The sequence below is a fragment of the Misgurnus anguillicaudatus genome, chromosome 10, assembly GCF_027580225.2.
Source record: "Misgurnus anguillicaudatus chromosome 10, ASM2758022v2, whole genome shotgun sequence".
In the NCBI taxonomy this organism is placed as follows: domain Eukaryota; kingdom Metazoa; phylum Chordata; class Actinopteri; order Cypriniformes; family Cobitidae; genus Misgurnus; species Misgurnus anguillicaudatus.
In genome coordinates, this window is record NC_073346.2 from 9,507,876 (window position 1) to 9,535,079 (window position 27,204).

At 38.2% G+C, this 27,204-nt stretch overlaps 1 long non-coding RNA gene across 1 annotated transcript in view; it reads right to left on the bottom strand.

Moving 5' to 3' along the window:
* Positions 1-3,916: 3,916 nt before the first annotated feature.
* LOC129448480 (uncharacterized) overlaps positions 3,917-27,204 on the bottom strand; it is a 122,622-nt gene continuing 99,334 nt past the window's right edge. The window contains exons 5-6 of the long non-coding RNA XR_008645752.2: positions 26,194-26,352; positions 3,917-6,042 (exon numbers count right to left, since the gene is read on the bottom strand). This is a non-coding gene — a long non-coding RNA (uncharacterized lncRNA). The remainder of the gene's footprint in view (positions 6,043-26,193; positions 26,353-27,204) is intronic.

Consider the following 27,204-nt stretch of genomic DNA (forward strand, 5'->3'; position numbering starts at 1 on the left):
GAAGGTTGTTGGTTGTCTCGGATGGTAGATATTTCTTTAAGCCTTTTGCCACAGCCGCTACAAAAGTTCGGGGACGGCTCAACCAGTTATTTTCCGCAGTTTGATCCACTTATTTTTTTTAATTTGTTGTTGTTTTTTAATTTGTTGTGGTGTTTTTTAATTTGTTGTTGTTGTTTAGTAATTTGTTGTTGTGGTTTGCACTTCAGGGCCACCGTAGAAAATACTCAGCAACGGTGTTGAATAGTAAATTTGCACATGGTTTGTCTTAATTATTAAAAATATTAAAAATACCCCATATGCATAACAAAAATTTCAATTTTCATGACAAAACTTTAGATTTTCACCACAGGGAGACATTAATACAGTAAACAGGGTTCATCTTTAATTAATGTTGACATGATGTGTATTTAGGACTGTAATTGTCAGTTCTATCAGATTAGTATTACTGTAAACTATCCTATTTCTAAGGTGCACAGCCTTAAAATCTCCCATTTATATTTTTACAGGATGTGAGAAATCGGAAACTGCAGTCCATATGTTTTAAACATGTCATGCTTTTGAATCAGACTGGATCAGATCGGCTACGTGACCATGTTCTTAACAGATGACTGATGAAACCAGATACAGTATATTTGATTTCCTCCACGGTTATAGAGGGAACCGAATCATGGCACACTCTTATGGCCCAAGACAAACACACTGACCAGCTGAGCCACAGCCTGGTAGACAGGCAGACTGACGCCTACCGCATCCACGGGGCTCAGAGCAATAAGGGCAGATGGTCCAGACTGCAGACTCATGCTGAGACGCAGGCGTCCGCGACACCTTATCGAAACAAACACACACGAGCGTGAGTGTGTGATTATGCGCTGGTCTTTATAACTCGCCAATGCAGCCTGTATTTCTGTTATATAAGCAGACAAACCGACAGGCAGGTGACCCAGTAATAACTTTTCCGCCTTTGTCAGATAAAAATGCAAAGTCGTGCCAGCATGCACTTTTGATGTGATGCTGATGGTATCTGGATGTTTTTTTTCTTAGTACAGAGCGACTTTGAGAGAAAGAGAAATGAAGGTCTGTTTCTTCGCCTTTTCATGCAGGTAGAGACTTATGAAAAGCCTGAACTCAGTATGACTCAAACCAGATGTGTGGAGATCTTCGCACACAAAGAAACCTGCAAAAACATGATATGCCTGTATAGCGTCTTGTGGAACGAGTATTTTTACAACACAAAAAAAGGACTAGCTTTCCTTAAAAAAAGTGTTAATAAATACACAATTGCCAATTTTAACTTCATTGACACTCAAGTGTTGTGAAACTACAGGGTGCTTCTTAAAAAGGTAATGGAGCCATTACAACAGTTTGTTTTATTCATGCAACAGGCTATTTATTGAAACAGGAAAGTATAACAGGGTTGATGCACAAGTTCATTTATTTCCTTGATGCATTTACATTTGGCAACAACTATCTCTTCTTAAAGTCGTGTTTTACACATGTACGTGAGAGACACAAATAGCACCGTTTTGCCGAATGACCCCATGATGCATTTGTTCGGTGTTAATGACACCCAAGTAGCAGCAATTAAACAGGTAAATGTGAATTTAACTTTGACTTTAATTTAAAAGGGGAAATCTTAACTTCGCTAACACGCTTGCATTTTTACGAGGCGATAAAACGGGTCGAGCGAACGAGCAGAAACAGTCGATGGTTCAAAGCGAGAGGTGCTAAAACATTTCTTCTCTGGAGTTTCCCTCTAGCATGTTCATAAAACATCATTACAGTCGACCTCAATCACGGGGAAATGTTGCTTTGAAGCCCAGGCGAGCTAACTAACCCTGTTCCACCTAAATGAACTCCAGACATGCATGCTTGCAAGCAAGAGTATGAATCTACCCTGCAGTGCCCGTGACTGTTCAAAGGGGGCGCTGTTTAACACAAGATGAGCTGGGTCTGGCGAAAGCGAATCAATCATTCTCTCTCTTCTGTCTTTCCCCAAAATAAAAAATAACAGATGGAGTGAAAGTGTGTGTCTGTTTCTTTAAGGGGAACTGAAAGACTGTAACTCACTCAACAACAATTTAACATAAACACATAAAAACCTTTTCAACAAAAACAAAAATAAGGTCAAAGATCTACAGTAGTTTAATGGTTTCAAAGTCTGAGTTGACATTAATTTAGGCTTTTTTATTTTTTCACTCTCATGTTGTTACAAACCAGTATAAATTATTTTTTTCTGATGAACACGAAGGGAGAAATTTTGAGGAATGTGTGTAACTTAACCAATAGGAAAGGAAAAATAATGTGGAAGTGAATGGGGCCCATGATTGGATTAAAAATATCTCCCTTCATGTTCATCAGAAAAAGAAATGTATACAGTAGGGATGTAACGATTAATTGTGTTTCCCATTAAAAATGCCTATCTGAAATCGATACTGAATCGCAAGGCTGCGATTTTTTGTTTCATGCACAGCTTGTGCGTGTACTACGGCATTTGGTCAGTAGGAAGTCCTCATCAATCTAAAATCATTATGAGTCGGAGTCGTTTATAACGTGCATGGTAACACTTTATTTTACGGTGTCTTTGTTACACATGAAACATGTAATTATTAATGTAATAACAGTTAATTATGCATAATTACATGCAACTAACCCTAAACCAAACCCTAATCCTAACCCCAACCCTATAGTAAGTACATGTTATTAATGATTATTACTTAGTACTTAAATGTATAATAACACTGTAACAGTGGCACCGTAAAATAAAGTGTGACCACGTGCATTTAAAAAAGCAACACTCATTAAACAAAATCATTCAAAACATTCTTTATTATCATGAAAATACCTGAAACAATTTGAAGAACAGAGATTTACATATTCCTGTAGACATTTCCTGGAATAGCGTTTGTAATACTACTTCTTCTGTGGCACAAAGGAATTTTCTGCACAAGAGCGCCCCCTGGCTTTGGGATGTGCCGGGATTTCACCGTAATTCCTTAAAATTCATTCATTGAGAAAACGCGCATTTGCACGGTTAATCGTTACACCCCTCGTATACAGGTTTGTAACAACATTAGAGAGAGTAAATGATGACAGAATTTTCATTTTAAGGTGAACTATCACTTTAAATGAACCTCGATTCAAGTTTACAAGGTTGTCTTTGAATGGAAAGTTAAGTGCTTAACTGAAAGCAGTAAACATTCCCGAATGTTCCTTATGTTTATGCATCATTTTACAATAAACAGTTTTTGATCACGGCCTTTGAAGGCCATTTGCCCTGCAGGTAGGTCTGCACCGAAAGCTTATTTTTCTTTGACGGTATTCCAACAGAATCTAACTGAAGTTACTAATTCTTTTAGCATTGTTCAGGAGCCCCACGGAGGGCGGCAGATAGAGCCGTTGTTGGTGTCGGTGAGCTAAAGCTAGGGGGAGTACAAATCCCTTAAAGAACTTAAGGCTGCCTGTAGTCCTCTGCTAGGCGGTGGTGGGAACCAAATCAAAGGAGTTTGTGAGGCAGATCAGCCCCAAGCCCAAATTGATTTTATACACAGTTATACACAGACAGAGTGAGAGGAAAAAACTCAAAGATGTGAGGCAGCAAAAACGGTAATGTAGAGAATTAAATGAACAAGTTGAAGTACTGTTTATTTTATTGTTAATTGGAGGATGCGAGGTACTTCAGCCCAAACAGATCATGTTTATGTTTAGACAATGCTATATCATGACAGTTTGTACATATTTTACGAGGTGGCTAATTTGCATTAATTCATACGACCACATTCGTACATTTTTGTATGATTGGCCATTGCTTCTGTGACGTTACCAGACTGATCACACAGCAGGGCACGATATAGTCAAGTAAAAATTTATTAATTTATTCATGTCGATGGCACGAATGTCTTTTTCGTGTCATTTAATGTATTGTTTTTTCCTATTTTCTTACCATTGTCGCTGGGGTTAAAATCACTTTCTGTTACATTTTTAGACATCCCAACTAAGGGTGTCACAATTTCGATTTTAAATCGAAATTGATCGAAATTAAGTCACAACCTCGAACTCCCAATTAAAAAATGAAATCGTCGATGCTGCCACACCCCCATGTCACATCCGGTCGGCTTGCCAAGCGGAAAAAAACATTTGTTGAGTGCTGCGAGTCAACCTCCTCTAACTTAGCTAGCTACAGCCAGTTAATAGATAGCATGGCAGATGCAACCCTAACCTAACCTAACCCAACCCTAACCTTTTTAAAAAAAAGTAAAAATCGAGAATTGAATCGAATCTCGACTTTAGAATTGAAAATGTAATCAAATCGAGGATTTGAAGAATCGTGACACCCCTAAACCCAAACCCAAACTCCTTTTTTTTCTAAAAAATTTGAAAACAATACATAAAATGACACAAAAAGGAAAGTTGTGCCACGGCCATTAAAAAAATATTTTATCAATTTGTGCTAAAATGACATGAAATAGACATTCGAGCTAAAGGCATGAAAAATAGCTGAATTATGTGCCATGAACACGAATAAACACAAATTTCCGTGAGATCATGTTGGACGTTGGGGTTAAGGGTGGGATTTTGTAATTGTTTTTTTATGATAATTAAATGTTTTTGAACATTTCACTTTTTACGAAATCATACAAATTAGCCAACTCGTAAAATACATACGAACCTTCATGAGAAGTCCTGTTTGTAAAACAAAAGTTTCGAAAGATAGTCATGTTTTAAATTCTGAACCTTATCATTGACATCTTAATTGATACAAGACAAAAACAAAGTAGACTTTAAACAAACCGTTTGAATAAACAATTCTTACATCAAGACGCAACAAACAACAACTAAACGCCAAACGTCTTGATTTGCCTTTGCCCCTGTGACGTTGGGGTTAGTGGGGTTTCGTTTTTTTTTTATGATAATCGTATGATTTTGTACGATTTACTTTGACTGAATTAGCCAACTCGTAAAATACGGACAAATTCTCATGAGATCAGGCTGGTTAAGACTAAGGGCTGTTTGTTAAACAAAACTTTAAAAAAGATAGTCATGTTTTAGATGCTGAAGCTTATCATCGACATTTTAATCCATTCAAGACAAAAACAAAGTAGACTTTGAACAAACCATTTGAATAAACAAGACGCAACAAACAACAACTAAATAGCAAACTGTGGACTTTTTTTCAACATCTTAAGCCAAATATCTTGACTTCCATCCCTTCATTTCCCTTGTATGATTTGCCTTTGCCCCTGTGACATTGGGGTTAGGAGTGGGTTTTCGTTTTTGGAGTTTTTATGATAATCGTATGTTTTTGTACAATTTACTTTAAACGAATTAGCTAACTCGGATGAATTCTCATGAGATCTGTCAGGTTTAGACTAAGGGCTGTTTGTAAAACAAAAATTTCAAAAGATAGTCATGTTGAACCTTATCGTTGACAATTTAATCGATACAAGACAAAAACAAAGTAGATTTTGAATAAACAATTTGAATAAACAATTTGAACATCAAGACGCAACGAACAACAACTAAATCGCAAACTTAAGCCAAACATCTTGACTTCCATCCCTGCATTTTGCTTGCTCTCTGCACACGCTGAGAAATCGCCTCAGACCATGTTCAACATCAAAAACAACAGCAGAGATAGAGCGATTCACCTGCTCCCCTCTCTGCACGTCTTGATTCAGAGCGGATCGCTGAGCCACAATAGGGATCAAAGATCACCTTTGAAAATAAGGCCAGGGGTCGGAGTTCGCCATGGCTCAACGCCCTGTGGCAACTGGAATGATAATAGAGTTGCTTGGATTCGGCCCTGGCTGGTGCGAAGACTTCCTGTGTGGAGAGGCCTATTGTTTATGAGCCTCGAGGGTTGGACAGGAGCAGAGAGGAGATGAGACTCCTTCGGCTCCTCTTTGCTGATGCTGGGTTTCTTTGGCTTCTCTCGAGGAGTTCAGCATTCCTTTTGCCGTGAACTTTGGCCGTTTACTGTGTCTCGCTGTGTCCTGCCCACCAGTGATGAATGTTCTTACTGAGCCAGGCGCCAAAAAGCAGTTTCTGAGGGAAGAAAACAAAGCAGATGATTGGTTGAATTCTGCAGCGATTGCAGTATATCTTACAGAAAACCCTGTGGAAACTAAACAACTGGGAGTAGAAACAAATATGGACTGTACACACTGAAAACTAAATCACAACCATAAACCAAATAAATGACATCTGAACAAAAGTATTCAAAATGGCATACTACCATACTATTCCTAATATTTATGTAGTATGGAGTATGTACACTACGCTTAGCATCTATGCTCACTATTTGACCTTCCAAATCCAGTGTGATAAATGAACAAATACAGTTGCAAGTTTTACCTCTAAATGGGTGTTTACATAACAACATTTCCAACTGATAATTTAAAACGTGTTTTAAACAGCATTGTGGGGGCCCATAAATGCAAACTTTTGACAACTAGTTTCAAAGTCTACGTTTTTTCTAAACAATACTATTATTGTTTTACATCTCTGTGTAAAAATAAAAAAATACTTTAGTGAAAATGATGATGTCATGCGCATGCATATTACTGTATGTTCAGTCTATGGGCATGCTCGAGTACTTGATAACCATAACAACAATGGAAGACTACTGGACTATGTTTATGCTACTCAAGAGGTTTATTAACGCTTGTTGAGTGACAGGTAGATTTACTGCACCAGTACACCAACAAGCAGAGAAGCAATATTTACGTACAGTAAAAATTTTATAGCTAAATTTAAGCAGAGACAGTGAGTGTTGTTTATGAAGGTGATGACAGGGCCCCCTCACAAAGTTGCTTAGGGCCCCCAGAAGGCCAGGATCGGCTCTGGATGCGACTTATTCTTCGGAGCAACTTATAGTCCAAAAAATATGGTACTAATGTTTAAAACATTTACTTTAAGCATATTGTTTTACATGCTACTTAAAAAAGTAAGCTTTATATTCGGCATAGTATTTATTAAATTACTATTCCAATCTGAACATACCTACGTAAATTCATAATATAGCATTTTTGGTAATTTCTGTGTGAATCGTGGATGTTTTTCCAAAACATTATACTTTTTAGTACATCTTTGATGTGTAAACATACCGATAATTTAATTATTTAATTTGACTGCCAATGATAAGTTTTAATCTTGTAAAATTTGATTACTGGATACCACTTAATAATAAACATTCAACATCATAATAATATGTGACAAACTTACTACGGTCATATGATAACTGGTATAATACCGTATTTTCTGGACTATAAGTCACACTTTTTCCATAGTTTGGCTGGTCCTCCGGCTTCTAGTCAGGCACGACTTGTAAGTCAGTATGAATTAATATATGAACCGAGAGACAACATTACCGTCTACAGACGGGAGAGTCCGCTTTATGCTGCTTTATGCTGAATTCAATGAATTCAGTGATGTGGAATGACGAGCCTGCGAACTTGATGCGCGCTTGTTCTGTTCATTTCGCCTATTCAACCTATCAGGTATGTTCAGCATGCTATTGTGTATCGTGTAAATAACTGATAATGTTACGTTAACGTACGGACATCTATTCAGCCTGCTGTTCTGTGTGCTATTGTTCAGTTGAATAACTTGCCTTTCCAGATGAAATGTTTGTTCTTCAGCTTGGATTTTGTGAAATAATTTTCTAAATAAATGCGATGTGTAGTTCATTGCGACTTATATGTTATTTCAGCTTTATGATGCATTTTTGATTGATGCGACTCATATAGTCTGGAAAATATGGTACTACTGTTTAAAACATTTACTTTGAGCATATGGTTTTACATGCTACTTAAAAAAGTAAGCTTTATATTCGGCATAGTATTTAGTAAATTACTATTCCAATCTGAACATAACTCACTCAAATTGTCTTGAACTCCTTAAGCATAAACAACAACGGATTGGAGTTATGCAAATTATGGTGTCATTACTTTGTGGTCCAGCAAACCTTGGTAAGATTGACACATGTATAAGCTCGGAAAACCGACGGTTACATCATCGCAATTATCTGTAGGCAACACGGGGGCACATTGAGTTTGTGTTCCATACAGTCACCATGTTCTCAGAGAAATCTGTGCCAAAATTAAATCGAAACCATTTTGTTGGGGAGCCACATATGTACACATTAAATTACAGCGTGCTGTAGTAATTGGCTGGGTCGGCATGAGCAAAGGTGGATATATTGGCTCTCTCAGCGTGGGTGCACCAAGCAGAGACAGTCCAGATGACTCAGTAGGTAGTGCAGAGGGTCTCCGGCTGTGTATAGACTGAGAGGAGTCTGTGGTTCAACCACTGGGGGGGTGTTTGTGGCCCTCCATGGGATTTGGCAGGGCTGGACCATTAGATCTTATCATCAATCAGACCTCCGGTGTTCTCGGCACAGACTATAGGGGAGAATCATCACGCATGCATAAATTGTCACTTTCCTGACAGGTGCGGAGCACTGAACACGGATATCGGAGGCATGTTTGCTAGTCAGTGATATCTTTCATGTTAACAAGGGAAGACTGCTGATCTGACTTTAAGCTGGAGACCCGAATACAGGAGGGAATCAATCACACTGGGACAACTATTGTATGGTGAGGTCTCAAATGTGGTATTTTATAAATATCCTTGAAGCTTTCGGTTTTTATGAAGATCATATTGAAGTAATTCTGTGAAAGAGCAAACGATTGCCATTTGTGACTTCAATTGTAAAATTATCTATAAATAAAAGATTCAATCCAAAATGTAGCCTTTATCAAATTCAAAAGTCCTCATTAAGCATTCAAGCCAAGTCTCATTTCATTTCCAAATGCAATTAAGGGTGAGCCTTTAAGGATAAAGTAAGCTTGTTAATAAGTTCACGGAGTAATGAAAAACAGCCTTGTCTTCATTGGCGAAGTGAGACTACTGAATCTAATAACAGGCCTGTGACACACCAGCGGCTCTGAGATCTGCACCTGCCAACTTCCTGGGGTTAAAAATGGAGCTGTGTGTTTTTCTCATTACCAATGCAAACTTCAACTCTGACATCTGGGGTCTCAACGTCAAATAAACAGATGTGATTAAACATCATATAACGGCGTCATTGACTCATTATGGCAAGGTTTATGTGCTGGTGGAATAACGAAAGTTATTTAGGGAATTTGGTGTATATGTGTGTACAGGTACAGTAGTTGCAAACAAATCAACATATTGGTATATATATATATCAGTGTATTAACTCATTCCCTGCCAGCCTTTTTTTTTTGAAAAGTTGCCCGCCAGCATTTTTTTGTGATTTTAACAAAAGTTTCACAAAATGCCCTCCAGGAAAATTTTCTTCTAAAAATATATAAACATACAAATATATCAAATGAAAGAACAGACCCTTTGCTTTCAAACAAACAAAACGTGAAAAAACGTATTTCTATATTTTTTCTCTGCTTATAAACTCTTAAATATGTTTTTTTTTTTATCAAAAAGCTGAAATAATTGCATTTTTGTGAAGGAATTTTGTTAGAGATCAGATTCAGAACGATTATCAAAACATACACAAAGTGTAAAATGACTAAATATTTTTTCCTTCAGTTTTTTTATAAATTGGGTATGTGTAATCTAGTGGATGATCGCGGTATTACAGATTACCATAAAAACTCATCAGGAACACGTCTTTTTATTCAAATGTTTTCTCAGAATTGACGAGATAACTCGAGATAACTCGTCAATGGTGGGGAAATAGTTAACAAAACATGTTGCACACAGACAATCCAATAATTTCATAAACTTACGCCAAATATTTCAACATTTTCCTAAAATCTGTATGTATAAGTGAGCTTGTTTAGCAATCGCATGTTGCTTCCACACTAGCTGCGTTTCCATTCAAGATTTGCGCAAAAACTTTATTTTCTAAATGTCAACAATAAACTATTGCAAAAGGATGACGTTTTTATTATTGGATTTTATGCGACTAAAATATAATTTTGTTATCTTGCGATAAGTAATTCCATAAACCTTGGCGACGGGTGTGTTCGACTTCATATGGCACTGCGGAGACCGACAAGTATATGACATCAAATACAGCGAGAGTGATTCAATAGCATACAGAGCAGTCGACTCCCGAATCGCTCTTGCTGTATTTCTGTCATGTACTTGATGGTTCCTGTGACGCCACATGAAGTCAAACACACTCCAATTAAACATACCGCACCATATTTATAAATTTATATATATATATATATATATATATATATATATATATATATATATATATATATGATCATGTGACTTTTAGTCATTTAAGTCAGTTGACTTGTAAATGCATTTTCCATTGCAGTTTCGTGATATATTTATTTTTCGAATTGCCTGTAAAACCATCTCACCCGAGCATAAAAACTTTTTTGCAATATACAGTATGAGAGTTTATGCAAAACTGCTATGCTTCCATTGGGCGCATTTTCAATTTGTTATTTTAATTTGTGTAATTTAAAGGGAAAACCAGCTATTGTCAGAAAAAATTGTCAAAATGGTCTGTCACTAGGGTGGTACCCTTTCAAGAAGTAAACGTGTGCAAAGAGTTCATATTAGTACCTCAAAGGTACATATTAGGAACCAAATGTACCTATATGCTTATGCTACATATTAGGACCTTTGTGAAGGGCACTGCTTCAGTGACAGCTAGGGAAGCGAGTTTTTCTGACAGTGCACCAAATATTTCAAACACAAAATTTGTATGTGATTTACTTTTTCCTGAAAAGTAACATAACATGTTAACCTATTAATTAAATTTTTTGAAAGCTCTGATATTATAAAAACCAAATCTTTCCACATCCCCCTGGAAACGTTTTAATGTAAGTACACCCGTGAAGTACTGTACACGTTTCCCTGGTTGGAAATTACTGATCTCATCTGTTTGGCCAAATTTGGCAATTTTCTCTCATTTTCCAATCTGATAAAAACCACAATGATTATCGCTTGTAGCTATTATGATGAGAATCGGCACGTTTTCATTTCGTAAGTACTTGAATGGTATGTGTGCAAAACTGCTATTAACTCAAACGAATACGTTAACTCAAAACATTATATGCAGGTGACGTGTCAAACACAACATTAATAAAGAATTACACTTGCGGTAGTTAGGGAGGACTCTGAACGCAACATAAAAATGTCTCTGGAAACAATTTTCCCAGCCATGCCTCGGGCCAGAGATGAAAAAGTGTCAATTATAAATGATGTCAGTCTCAGTTACCGTGAGTAGGGTTTATGCATGAGGCTTTTAGGGAGATGGACAGCATTGGTTGATTTGAACAATGCCAGCAGCCGTCGCTTTGTGCCACTGTCCACCACTGGACGTGACCAGATGTGACAGACTACACACAATGAATCACATTTGCCAACAACAACAACAGCTATATGCACCGGCCTTATTTATTTACACACAAGCCCCATGCCAACCACCCTTTGGCAAAACCGTTGGAAATGTGTGTCTCTACAAGCTGACATTTCCAAATGTTTGAAGCTTTTGGAAATGGGACAAGTTGTTGATCTTCTTTGCGTTAAAACTTTGCGTTCAACTTTGACTTCAAGGACATTCGCTCAGCCCTGGACGGGAGCCATTTCATCAAATCCGTATGCATAAGTGGGCTTATTTAGCAACCGACGTGTTGCTTTGAATATCTGGCCCCCCTTGAATCCAGATGTCAGAAGAAAAGAATGCCTGCACCCTGCGAAGGTCTTCTTTCTCTGTCCCACAAAACCTGAGAGGGAAGTGAGTCCCCGCTGAGCAGGAGCATGGATCATGGTAATTGCCAGCGGTACCTTGGGGCCAGAGCGATGAGCTCATTATTTTTCCCAAAACCCTCAAGTCTCGCAAAACAACAGCCGGCCGACTGCGGCTCTCGCTGGTGAGGTGGGAGCAGTGGGCGTGTGTTTGTTTGTGCATCTGTGTTGTCTTACAGTCATCCACTCTTCTAAAGTGTTTGTGAGTTCTTATTGTTTTCATGATAACAAGTAAGTCAAATATAGCTTGCTACAAAATAAAAACCATTTCTCACAAAGCCTCGCTTCTCCGACTTGAAAAGCAATGAATTCTCTTTGAAAATCATGCTTTGTTTCAGATGCGCGACTCTGAGGAAGACAGATTTCCCCCTATCTATCTGTCTATCTAGCTACAGTATGTGACCCAGTCTGTAAAAACCCAGCTGTAGTCATTTTTTATGATTTACTATTTTATACATAAAATCATCCTACATAATACATTGTGTGAATATCTTTAATATTGATTAAGAGCAAGTCAGAGATTGAATTCAATGCTTATTAAGCAAAGGCATTGACTACTTTGATGCTCCTAATCACATTACTATTATTGTAGATTATGAGACTTCTGAGTATGAGACTCAAAAATGTATTCATTTACATACAAGGGGAGCTTCAGAAAGTATAAAAACAAAATCTTGACACATTGAGATTAAATCTAACAGTTAATGGTTAATTAATTGAACATCAGGTCTTTAGTCAAAGTAAGGTTTGTAAACTGCATGTCTAGAGAGGTGTGTGACAGTCAGTCTGTGCTAGAGTAATGATATCGGTTGACAGCATGTCAGAGATGCCCCAAAGGTCTCTGTCCAGTACTGAGCGCTCCGATGGGATCAAGAGTGGGAGCTGGCATTGGTCACTTCTTCCAGATACTCACCTGCAGCACAGAATTGATCTAACATCACTGTGACAAATGGAGCCGATGTAATTTTGGGGTATGTCCCACCTAATAACATGGGGCATGCAAGCCCCTTTCAAACTAATCCAAGAAGCCTCACTGGTAGGTCTTTTTGGAAAGAATACTTGACAAATAGATACTGACTGTAGACACACCTCTTCTATCTTAAAAAAATAACTAACTCTCTTTTTCTATTAACAGGTTTTGTTTCGGAATTGTGATAACTTGTCACTTCTTATATTATTGTCTCCCAATGATTGTTTTCTTATCTTTGTAATGTTGCGTTTACACCAACTGTGTTTGAGACGTCAAAACCGCGCTTAGTTTGCAGCTTGAACATTTTGAATGCATCCGCTCTAGACGCGCAGAAAAAGCAAGCATTTGAAGAGCGTCACAGGCAAAATCCGCTTCTTGTGGGAGGGGCAAGTGCTACGCGGTTGTCTGTTTGCAAGATTGCTGATGTTGATTGTGCATTCATCAAGAGAGTTGCCAGTTTGTATTTGGTCACCTTACTATAGGGGGAAAAAAACGGCACGGGTCGAAAAACATCACGTGACTTAAAAGTGAAATGTGTATTACAACTTACCAGGTTGCCCAATGACCTCACTGACACTCTTCCAAGCGAGGTCCTTTTTATTCCTGTCTCTATAGAAATAAAAACTTGTGTCGTATAGGTCCGGGTGACTGCTCACGGACAATATCATGCGTTCCTTAATATTGAATAAGTGACTCCGCCACAGCAGCAAGCAGGCTCCTGATTGGTTAACGCGGCACGAAAATCCGCCAAAGTTTACAATATTGAACTCGGGGGTCAGCCGGCAATTCACGTCAAACGCAAAATGCACAAAAAGCACCATTTGCGCGTCACGCTCAATTCGCGCCATTTGCGCGAACGAGGCAGAATTGCGCCTACCACGCCATGCCAAACGCCTCGTCTGCGCCGAGAGACCTCCAGACGCGCGTCAACGCATCTTCACATTGACTTAACATTGAAATTACTTGCGCTAGACGCCTCTACCGCAGTTGGTGTAAATGCAGCATAAGTTGCTTTGGATAAATGCATTTGCTAAATGTAAAATGTAAATTTAAATATAGAATACACCAAAAAAAAATTTAAAGGGCACATATTATGTCTATTTTTTAATGCAAGTTTCAGGTGTGCCTCGAATGTGTCTGTGAAGTTTTAGCTCAAAATACCCAACAGATCATTTGTTATAGTATGCCCAAAATGCCCCTATTTGGGTGTGATAAATAAAGCTATTTTTTCATCGCCTGTACCTTTAAATGCAAATTACTCCCTTACCAACAGACAGTGACCACTTCTGGTTAAAATTAATCTAAATCCTCTGAATACAGTCTAAGACAATAGTATCTTTAGCCGCATTGGCAATACAGCGTGCTAACAAACTTTTGAATAAAATTGGGCGGGGCTTTATCGGGGTGACATCACATTAACAAGAGAATCTAAACCGCATGTCTAATGAGATTTCTTTGGTTTAATAGGGATTAAAAAAGAAGAGGGTGGATTATTATTTATCGTAGGGTTGTTGTGTTCACACTATGCAAACACAAATTTATGTACATATATCTTGTAAAAGTGCAGTTAGCAGTATTAGTTCACCGAAACCCCCAAATTTACTCACCCTCATGCCATCCCAGATGTATTGGACAATGTTTCTTCAGTTGACCACAAATGGAAAATTTAACTTAAAATCCTGTCATGTTGTCTTCTTGTATGTGGGTCAACATGGTAAAGCTCCATAAAGCACATACATACATCATTAACTCTTTCCCTGCCATTGACAAGTTAACTCATCAATTAAGACAAAACGCTTCCCTGCCAATGACGAGTTTTTCCACCAATTCGTATTTCCGCTATTATCCACTAGGTGGTGTTCTTACACAACTTATAAAACCCGGAATTATTCCCTTAGGGCAAACAGTTCAAACTTTGTGTATGTTTTGATCATCGCTCTGCATCTGATCTCTATCAAAAGTTCCTCACAAAAATGCAATTATCTCAGCTTTTTGTTTAAAGTTTGGTATTTTTAAAGAAACCTACCCATATTTGAGAGGTAAAAAAAGAGAACAAATATAGAATGAAAAGTTTTTTTTTTTTTTGAAAGCAGAGGCTCTGTTCTTACATTTAATATATAGTATGTTTTAGAGAAGTTAAAGAAGAACATTTTCTGGAAAGCATTAAACTTTTGTGAAAATCATAAAAAAATGCTGACACTGGCTGGCAACATGTTTTAAAAATGCTGGCGGGGAAAGAGTTAAAGGAATCCAAATGATTCCAATAAGTTTATATATGAACTCTAAAGCATAATGATACATTTTTAAGAGAAGATAATCCATATTTCAAGCGTATTTAGCAATCAACATGTTGCCTATTAATGTAAACATTCAACGTGTATAACATGTATTTTATTAAACATTTAGTGCTTGTTTAAAATGTAATTCTTTTGCAAGCTGACACATGGCCCTGTTTAAAAACTCCCATCATTGCTCATCAGGCTTTAGTTTCCGGTCCAGACTCTACAGGGATTTTTTGAGCCAGTCACTTAAGTTAAACAAAACGTGACTGATCACCTAACCCTAATCACTCTGGAGCTACAGGAAATGACATCATGACAACACTGCTTGGCTGATGGCACCACATGAATGCACAAAGTCACTAAGCCTTCAGTAACAACAAGCAGAGTACATTTCAAACATCTACTTTACTTTTAATTTTTGTGTATTTGGTGCAATCCAATGTGTTCGCGTAGTTCATGGTTTAAAAGAATTTACATTATTGTTGCTCCCCTCTGCCCTGCCTTTCTGAAACACATCAATTTTGTACAAAGCTCAACGTTCTGAAAGGCACGGTGTGCTCCGATTGGCCAGCTATCCAGTGCGTTATGATTGGCCAAGTACCTCCAGCATCTGGTGGAAATGTGATGCTCATTACCATATTTGGAAGATCAGCTCCCAATGCAATACTGAATATGAAAACTGACATGTTTTTATGGTCTTGGTCTTGACTCCAAAAGGACTCAGTCTAGACTCAGACTTGCTTCCTCAAAGACTCGGTCTTGACTCGGACTCGACTGTATTTAAAAACCAATGGACTCTGTCTCGACCCTTCAAAGACTCCGTTTTTACTCGGACTTGGCATAGGCGGTCTCGTCCCCATCACTAAAGAACACTAAAACATAAGACCATGTCTGCATTTGTGATCATAGAATTCAATTCATTGTAGTCCAAGAAAAGAGATTTCAGTTTTCGCGTCATCGTTTTTTTTGTGATTTGTAACTTTGCATATCGTTAACATGTAACACACACTTACACACCGAAGGAAATGTAAAATCATGAATCAGAGAATAGGTGCTGTTTAAGCACAACTAAAATGATTATTATTAGAGAAATCTGTTTTTCTTTCCCTCAGTATGGTGGAGTTACAGTATCTACCAGAAGGGGCTTACTGAGCAAAACATTGACTGTGATTTACACTGACAAACAACAGAAATACACTGATCCTAGTTCAGCATCCGAGCAGGATATGCTGAGAAAGGTTCCCACACCCCTGCATCTTTTTCTCTTTGGGATCCGGGGATCAACGGCCTCCGTGAACTCCCACAGTACAGGGCCACAGCAGTCGTCGGCCCCCGGGCTTTCATGTACAGAGCAGGAAGCAGTCGGTGAGAATTAGGCCCTGGCTTCTGCTGCTTCCAGCTGATGATATATTCCTTTTATCCACCACCCTAGCGCTGGACGCTGCATCATGCTGCGAAATTTCACAGTATGACATCCACTCGCTCTCCCCTCACCGAGGCCTTAAAATAGAGCTTGTCTGCATTAAATCTCTTTAAAAATAATTATATGCTGATCACTTTTATGTTATTCGTATACAAGTCATTACGGATCCCATTCAGTTGCTTGAGACATTGAGACTTTTAGTGACTTATCGAAAAGATTTATTTCGTTAGCAGCACAGTGGTTACATCTGAGATGCATGAACTTGGCTTTGGCCCCACATGTGATCAGAATTGACCTTTTTATGACTGAATTGCTGTATATTTGTTTCAGATGTGTACGCTGATGCAGATTTCTGCCAGGTCCTGCAGAGCTCAAGAGGGGGTTTCTGTTGTGATATGATGGTAATTTTATAAGAAAGCCAGTAAAACTGATTTAGGTGGGTGGTCTTTTGCCTTGGGATTTGCGTAGCTGTAATATTCCCAAAGCATTACCTAAACCCGGAGATTTTCCGATGCTGTTAGTGTTACACGCCAACATCAGAACAAGCCAAACGAGGAAGATTATTGCATTCTGGATACGTTAAAGTGAATTCACCGTAGAGACGAATTCCAGGTGGTTTTGTAAAGTTTGTATTGCTTTAACAGGTGGGCCCGCTCTTGGATTCATGCATTTTAAGGCTTCCTGCCAAATTCTCTGACAGCCCTGTAGAGAAGAGCTGTCCATCAAAAGAAGGTAAATGAGTCAATTTACGTCCGATTGGGTTGCCGAGTTTTAAAAATACTCCACCTGGGAAAACAAACAGAGCGAAGAGGCAACGCCTGATTGGTCAAACACGTTTAACCATTTCCATCAAAATAAAGAATTTTACAACAGGCCTCACATAAGAGTTGAAAAAACAGGAAATGCTGTTGATTTAGTCATTTTAGATTGCAATATGCTTAAAGGAGCCATGAATATAACATATGTCAATAGACCCCTTAATCACCCACGTCACTGTGACGTCACCGCTCTAGCTGGAGGGAAAAAATAAGTAGCAACTCATAGCCGGCACGCTAAAAGTTTGAGTTTTTGACTTTAAAATGTCATCTTGTTGTGTTTTCGGCACTTTTGGTTCAAAAATAAAGTTTTACCGGATCCCGGCAGACATTTCTTCACAGAAATCAAGAAGGCAATTGTGGTTGAATGCAATACGGCATACAGACTAGACGGAGACGATCATAAATAATGCTCGTGTTTGCAGTGCACACTTCATATCAGGTAAAATAATCTATGCATATGTACTGGTGTGTTGGTTTTATCTAGTACAAATCAGCAAGTTTCTGTTTTATAGGTGAAAAGTCACCAACCGCGCTATTGTTTAGCTTAAAAGTTAAACAAACATACAGCGATAGATGTGTGTGCAATTGTTTGAATGGTCTCTTAAAATAATCCACATTGCTAATCATAGTAAGCCCAGCGATAGGTTACATAAGACAGTAAGACTAGACAAATTACCCAAACCACCTGTAAGTAATTCATATGTTGTCTAGGAAATATCTAAAACCTGGTTAAATCGCAAGAGTTAATTTACAAAAATAGCTGTCATGGTCCCGCTGAATCAGTGACTGTACATATTCGGACACGTCCAAAACTGCTTCTGCATCCATGTTTAATAAATCCCTCCTAAATCGTGCTATCTTAAGCTTGTCAACATTGCCTCTGCGGCTCTTTTTCCTCCAGCTAAGCCCCGCCCACACAAATACGTCACAATGTTTACCAACTGTAAAAGGGTCTATAGGGTTTAATAGCAACTTTGTATTTTAATCGAAATGCTTTCCTCTTGACATTACTTACATTTAGTAAGCTCAGATGTAAAAGCCACTAAACAGATAAATAAGATAATGAAAATAACCCAACGCTCTCGGCAACTCTACGTTCTTCAAATACTTTGCTTCAAATCCGTTTAGTCCCGGCCTCAGGTCACTTAGAAATACCGGTTTGTTGGCAGATTCCATTAAGAGTCAGACGCACTTAAGAGATTTTTGCATCTGAGCTATTCAATTATTAATTACCAGTTTGTCATTGCTTAAAACATTTAATTTAATGTGTCCGGGATTTGTCCATGGATCATTTGATTTCGGTTTATTTACACTGCCAAAGGTTTTTCGGGAATGTATATGCATTCAAACACAACCCGTAAAAATCCTGCAAAGATTCTGTGGGGTGACCCGTATTGTTATTTGTAATCAGGGCCGCCACTAGCAATTAAGGGCCCTATGAAAGAATATGAGGTTGGGCCATCTACCACACCCATGTTACTAGTAAAAAAACTGATCTTTGGGGGCCACAATAGTCCATTGGCCCTTAGAATTGTCCTACCTTTCTCCCCCTTATGGTGCTTTTCCATTGCATAGTACTTAAGTTTGCTTATTGTCCGCAATTTCTCTTTCCAAGAAACCATGCGCATAACCTGCTGTTCTATAATGCTGGCGAATGGTTTCAGTTTACAGCTTTTTTCACACAACACACGTCCCGTAAATGTCACAGCTATTTTACTAGCTCCCCTTTATGGGAGCGATCTCAGAATCATATGGCGCTTTTCCATTGCATAGTACCCCACGGTTTGGTCTGGGTCAGGTCGGGTCAGCTCACCTACCTTTGGTTAGATTTCCATCGAGTTCAGTGACGGTGCATTCACACGGGGCGAAAGCGTTAACGCGTAACAGAAGGCTTGTGTGAAGCGTGGCCAACAGCCAATCACAGTGGCTGCAATACATGCTCCGGTCTTCGATAAACGTAATTGGCTGGCTAAGTCTAGGTTATTGCATAAGGCGATCTGACGCACGTGTTGCCACTTGAAAAGTTGAGAAATGTTCAACTTCTGCCGCGAGCAACAGCACTGGCGCGGCGCAAACGGATCCACAATTCAGTTTGACCACGCATGATGTCTCCTATTAAAAGTGAATGGGAAGCGTTAACGCTTACGCCCCCGTGTGAATGGGCCGTAACACTTCAAAGTGGGAGGGATTATAGGCGTTTCGTTATATTTGTGCTGCCTACTGCTGTGACATCATACAAGTGAGAGCGTTGATGGAATACATCCCCATACATTCATTTAACATTATTTCTTAGTCTGCAACAAAATTTAAATTGGCCACCACTAAGAGATATTTACACATCGCGTTATCACTACCTCTGTCTCACATGACAGTTTCTGTACAAACACAAGTGGTGTCTTTCGGCATGCTCCGCTAAACTTCATTTAAGTTGCATTTAAGTTGCATTTAAGCATATATGCAGACGTGCACGTCGCGAATGTGCTGCCACAAACTGGAAGTCTGGAAAATAAATTTTATGCTGTACCTGATTCTCAACCTGTGGATGTTTTTCATCACTAAAAGAGAGTTTGGGAACTTATAGCAGATCATAGATGACAACAGGTTTACTCGAGACAGTGCAAGCTAGCATGAAGGTAAAGCTAATCTTTTACATTATAGCAATGACGCTGGTAGTGACGATTCTCTCAGACCAACTACAGTGTTTTCGCGTCAAGTTTTGGTATCAGCTTGGGTCGTTTGGAACCACAACCGAGGTGGTACTAAAAAAAGAATTGGATACTACTTACTGAACCCAGTGGAATGGCCCCCAAAAGTAAACTGACCCGACCCAAACCAAACTGTGGGGTACTATGCAATGGAAAAGCGCCTATAGTGTTTGCATTCAGACAGAGAGCACACGGGCAATTTTATGGGATGGGATCAGCGTGCTGTGTGAATGGGGTGTACAATTGAAAGCTAATTTGGCAAATCATGAGCAACATTTACTAAAAGGTCATTCTTTTCCATAAACATTACTGAAGAGTAACAATAATGCCCAAGAAACCACTGGGAATAAATTATTTTAAATAATTAAAAATCCAGAACTGGATTTTAATTATTACTGATAGTCGCCACATGAATCCTGAGTCACTGACTTACATGTCTGATCTCATAACTTGGTCCACTAAGCAAGTTTGGTGGATGCACTTGCATGCATTTTAGCACTGTCTAATGACGACGTTAAACCAGTTCTGAAAAAAAATCATTAAAGGGAAATTGATATTGAAAGGTGACAGCAAAAATAGTTTAAACTTATAGTATTTCAGTTATTCAATACTTGAAATATTCGCTAAATCAATAAAGTAAACACAATTTTCGATTTAGATCTTTTGGTCAAGGAAATACTAGATTATAAAAAGTGTGTGAAAGATTAATGGTGGATTCCATGTATCCGTGTGATCTCTTCCTGTGCTCTCCTACACACAGGAAAACAATTCTGCTCTAAAATACTTGATCCGTTAAAGTTAACCAAACCAGCTGTGTTGAGGGAGGCATCGCATGGGAAAGCAAAGCGAGAGAGAGAGGGGGAAACAGGGTGTGTATGCTGTGGGTTTCAGGAAACTGGAAATTAAAAGGTCTGTGGGGAATCAATAAATAAAACTAAATGTGCAACTGAATAAAGATGTTGAAAATGCACGATTTTTACATGATGTGATGTGAGTCGACGCCAGATGGATGCCACGGCCAATAGGAGCTAGTTAGCTGAATGAGACGAGACGTGGCAAAAAAATACAGAGTCTGAATCTCCTCTACTGTATCTGCTGCAACTGTGCGAGCGATGTCCTGCCTGCTTGTATTTACCCACAAATCATAATAATGATTGTCTGACTGTCTGCTTGTTTGTTTGCCAGGAGCACAGAAGCACCTGGATTTCTCCTCCCTGAGAAGGCAAGTACGAGCTATTAAGCGATCAGGATTTTTTGCTTTCTTCCAAATGGGAAAGGCGTGTTGATTTCGGAGCGTCACGTGACAGAACAAGAGCCAATGATGTGATGGGAATTCAGGTTCACTACAAAGTTTAGTAGGTCAAGCGCAGCTGTGGATCGAGGCAGCCAATGAGACCGAGCTCAGCGCTGCCAAAAAATGCGATCGGTAACTCCAGACAGTTGCTGTGTGATAGTCTTGTATGAAACAAGCCACACACTGAAAAGAGATATGAAACAGTAGTGATAGGGGTATGAATAGGTAAGTGATACAGACATACAGATAGAGATATGAGATGGCAGGGCAGGAAATACATAAAAAGCACAAAATGACAAAAACGGCACCTAAAATACCTTAAGTTGTTTTAAAATCTGAATAAGGGGAGAGCGGGGGACAAACTAATGCTTTTTGGCTTTGGCTCTATCATTCAAAAAAGTTAGATTAATATTTTTTTACACAATCAACACAACACAAACACATCTCTGCTACAAATGAACACTTAAAGTTTGTTTGTGGGACCTACCGTTATCGTACAATTATGCCGGGCCCGAAAGTGACAGGAGTGCAACCTTTACAACTTACCCCATTGTAACAAACAGAGGGTTTGTTGTAACACCTGCTAGAAAATGTTGTCTAAACACAAATAATTCAATAAAATTTTGTCTATATACTAAAGGTGGATATTGTTCATATATCTGCCTATAATATATAGATATCCACACATTTATCTATCCATGATCCTTCATCTAACCATCATTGTATTATGCATCAATGCATATAAACAGATTTTTAAGACAAATAATCATAAGTGAGTTATTTCCCCTGATGTTGTAACAGTTATCATTTGAATAGTGATGAATAGTATTTACACTGTTTCCATTTCATTTTCATTTTATACCTGAGGCTTAGTTGTAACACTGTGTGACAACTAAACCCCACTGTGTAAAAATGTTTTCAATCCCAGCTATCAGTTACTAGGAGTTGCTGACATGTTTCAAAATGATGTGACGGTGATTAAAATAATATAACGTTGGATTTGGTGACTTACACACCCAACTTAGAAATAAAAAAAACTTGAAGAAATTTACTTCCATGCCTCCAAAACACTCTTTGTTCAATATCTTAACCAAAACACATCAAAACTTTTCACAAACACAGGAGATAATCTTCTGACAGTAAGATAAAGGCCCTATATAAATATGTAAAGTAGCTGTGTTACAATAGGCTTTATGCCCAGCTGCACTACTTGCTGAACGTCAGCCAGCTCCTTGTTTCCTGTCTGCCATTATTGGACAAACTGATTAATCCAAGTGTGCCTGACCTCAGTAGTTACAACAACAATAATGAGACACACCTGGATTAATCAGTTTGTCCAATAATGGCAGACAGGAAACAATGAGCTGGCTAAAGTTCAGGAAGTAGTGCAGCTTGGCATAAAGCCTATTAACCCCATGGTAGTTTGTGCCCTGCTCACCTCTATTAGCTAATTCAGCATACACAGTAAAAAAATGCCGCATTTTTGTCAAATCAACATATATTTTTAAGTTACTTTAACTTAACAAATAACCATACTTTCTGGACTATAAGCCGCACCCGGGTATAAGCTGCATCATTAAAAAATGCGTCATTAAGACGAAATAACATATATAAGTCACAGTGGACTATACGTCGCGTTTATTTAGAAAATTATTTCACAAAATCCAAGCCGAAGAACAGACATTTAATCTGGAAAGGCAAGTTATTCAACTAAACAATAGCAGACAGAAGAGCAGGCTGAATAGATGTCTGTACGTTAAAAGTAATATTATCAGTTATTTAAATGATAAACCATAGCATACAGAACTTACCCGGAACGTTGAATAGGCTAAATTAACCAAACAAGCCAACTAGCGTGAATTTCGCATACTCGTCATTCCACATTACAGAATCCATTGAATTACATAAATACAGAAGCAGCATATAGCGGACTCTCACGGCTGTAGATGGTAATGTTGTCTCTTGCCTCATAAATGTCAAAATTAATTCATACTGACTTACAAGGCGCACCTCACTATAAGATGCAGCACTATGCAGCCAAGTTATGAAAAAAACCACGGCTTATAGACCGGAAAATGCGGTAAGTTAACTCTTTCCCCGCCATTGACGAGATATCTCGTCAATCAAGAGAAAACGCTTCCCCGCCAATGACGAGTATTTCCGTCTTTCGGCAATACCGCTATTATCCACTATGCGCCCTTCCGCAACTTTTTAAAACCGGAAGCATTGCCCTATGGCAAGCGGCTGCATGTCCGTGTCTGTTTTAAAGATCGCTCTGAATGGGATCTCTATGAAGTCCGTCACAAAAATGGAATTATCTCTGCTTTTTGCTCAAAATGTGGTGTTTTTGCAGAAACCTACCCATATTCAAAAGCTGATTACAAAAGAACTACTCAAGGTAGGATGAAACGTTTTTTTTGTTTGAAAGCAGAGGGTCTGTTCTTTCATTTGGTATATTGTATGTTTATATATTTGAAGAAGAAAATTGTCTGGAAGGCATTAAACTTTTGTGAAAATCATGAAAAACGCTGGCGCTGGCTGGCAACTTTTTTTAAAAACGCTGGCGGTGAAAGAGTTAAACAATTCAACTTGTTTTTATAAGCTATGTCATAGTGTTGTAGTTCTTGTAGTCTAAAGACCGGTCTCAAGACCACTTTTTAAAGGTCTTTTCTCGTCTTGGAAGCGACCGCATTTTAACTCAGTCTCGTCTCGGTCTCAGGACTCTGAATTTTATTTCAAGACCGGTCAAGACCACAACTGATGGCACACTGCAAAAAAATAACTTTCAAGAAAAAAATTCCAAGTATTTTTGTCTTGTTTTCAGTAAAAATATCCAAAAATTCCCAAATTAAGATGCCTCTTCTTGATGAACAAAACGACCCAAGAAAACAAGTCTAGTTTCCAGAAAAAAACATCAAATTTAAGTGATTTTGTGCATATAACAAGCAAAAAAAAAAAACTGCCAATGGGGTAAGCAAATTTTTCTTGAATTTAGTGTTTAAGAAAAAGGTTCAAGATTTTTTTGCTTACCCCATTGGCAGATTTTTTTTAGCTTGTTTAATTCACAAAATCACTTAATTTTGATATTTTTGGTCTAAAAACTAGACTTATTTTCTTGGGTAGTTTTGCTCATCAAGAAAAAGTATCTTTATTTAAGAATTTTAGATATTTTTACACATTTATTTTTGAAAACAAGACAAAAATACTAAGAAAATTTTTCTTGAAAATCATTTTTTGCAGTGCACATCACAAATGTATTTTTTATCATTAATTTTATGCAGTTTATTCAGGTTTGGCATATAATGTTGACATTGTTTAAGCATTGTTTAAGTTTCTCCCAATGACAATTTTTCTAATTTTATTACTAAAAACACCTGCATTGTGTTAAGTGGATGGCCACGGAAAGACAGTTCAGAATAAATGATTAAGTTGTTCTCAGCTCTTTAGTGTTTGTTTACTTTTATTTGCTTATAGACAAAGATAAATTCCCACATATCTGCAATGCCTTTGATTATTTTATCAACTTCTCTGATGGCATACACACACACAGACACACACACACACACACACACACACACACACACACACACACACACACACACACACACACACACACACACACACACACACACACACACACACGCACACACAGACAATAAGTGCCTAATCATAAGCATATTCCACATTTTATCATAAGTGTTTTAATGCAGTGACTTGCACTGGTCTTGGTCTTGACTTGGTCTCGGCCTGTCTTGGTCTTTGTCTTGACTCGGTCTCGACCCCTTTAAAGTCTTGGTCTTGTCTCGGTCTCGGCCTGTCTTGGTCATGACTTGGTCTCGGTTTAGGTGGTCTTGACTACAACACTACTATGTCAACTTATCACAAGTCAAAACTAAACAGTTAACACAACGATTGACATTCAAATTTAGCTGCTCTTATTTTATTCGTATGAATTTGGATTTGATGCTTTTATTCAGTGTAAAGTGCATTTAACATTACATTTCATATTTCTTAGTGCAACCTAAATTTAAACCAATGTTGTCATGAAATTGAACCATTCATGTAATAAAACATCTAGGATTCAGACCTGATGTAAAAAACATTGACTGCCTTTATTTGATTTTCAGAAATGAATGCAAATACAACATTTTTGTAACAACAGCAGTGGAATATAAGAGCAGTACAGCAGGTGTCAGAGTTCCCCTACTGATCTTCAGTCGTGAGACAAACACACACACACACACACACACACATACACACACACACACACACACACACACACACACACACACACAAACAGAGCGAAACTACAGTGAAACTGCACTGTTATCATGCATGCTATAAATTCGAGAGCACTTTCAGTGATTTAGAGACAAAAATAAGTTAAAATTCATCTAATTAGATTTAATTATTCTAATAAAATGACTATACATTAGAGAGAGAATAGATACAGTTATATTAAGTAAACTACAACACTATCATGTGCTTTGAAGTGTAACTTTAGACAAAAAACACTTTCAGTTAAAACATTTTTTGCTTTGGTATAAATAGGTCCAATCCAAATTGTTTCTATTGAAAATCATGTTTACTCTAAATGATTTTGCTTGGTGTGAATAGGCCTATGTGATATATTCTGCATGCATATGCACTTGATACTTTTGTACAGTTATTTATGTAGTGGTTAAAGTAATAAAAAAATCTTAACTAATGCATGACCCCCCTACATTCCTCTTAAAATCAGCCCACACAGATACATATAAACTCCCTCAGGCCTTAGAAATGTCCGACAGCATAAATTTTTAAAATGCATCTCTTTTAAAACAGCAATGATCTCTTGAGATTTTTATGAGGACGGACATGTTTGGTACTTCTGTCCGCATGAGCTTACGGTTCAGAGGAAAACAGCAGCAGGGGCTTTGCAGAGAGACACACAGGAACAAAACTTACCAGCCTTCAAATGTCAAAGTGGCTTCCTGCTGAGTGGCCAATCAATGATGACCTGTGACCCTGCCACCATGCGGCAGCATTTATGTTCAGATGTTCAGAGGTCAGACGGCACAAAATTAGCAAGAGGATGAGAGGCACAGAAGGAGCGGGAGGGAGAGTCTGAGGAACAGGAAAAACTGAGTAAGATGCTATTTATAGACGGTGTAAAAACAGATATTTTAAAATGAGGGAAAATAGGGATTTCAGAAGATGCTTCAATCCCTGAATGACTGCGGGTTTTGTTGTAACGCTGTAAATTTAAATGTAACTCAAATAAGGTTGAGCATTAAGTATATGTCAGTGCTGTATGGTTAATGCTAGTGGCCTAGTACAAAAATTATGAATTCCCAGCAAAACTTTTACATCTACGTATTTTGCAAATACTAAAAAAATGAATAAAAAACAAACAAAAAGGAGTCCACAATATAACAGATCTGCTTCAATCCTGGATTTTAATAATAAGCAGAAGTAAAAAAAAATGCAGAACAGAAAAAGAGACAAACCTCTGACCAAGCTTATTTACAAAGGTAGACAGGTGTTTAACCTGGCAAAAACACTTTTAAAAATAAATGCCTAGCAGGCTGGTTTTAACTAGTTTATATCATTTCAAATGATGCTCCAAATCGTACTTAACTAGCAAAATAGATCAATCTAACCCAGATGGCCAGCCTGGGAACCAGATAACCACCTTCCCTGCTGAAAAAAACAGCATACCAGCAAGACCAGCATATGTTGTGTTTTGGTGCTGGTTTACTAGTGAACACCAGCTAAACCAGCAACAGCATTAGCACCAGCTAAATAGGGTGGCCATTCGTGCCAGTTCCGCCGGACACGTCCCGAACATGTTTTTGGGTTCGTTCTTCGGAAGTCGCGTTGGTCGACCGCATACGTCATCAAGGTTTATATTTCGGGTTTAATTTTAGAAAAGCAACCGTTACATTTCAAGGTAAGAATGAAACTACAAAGACTGTA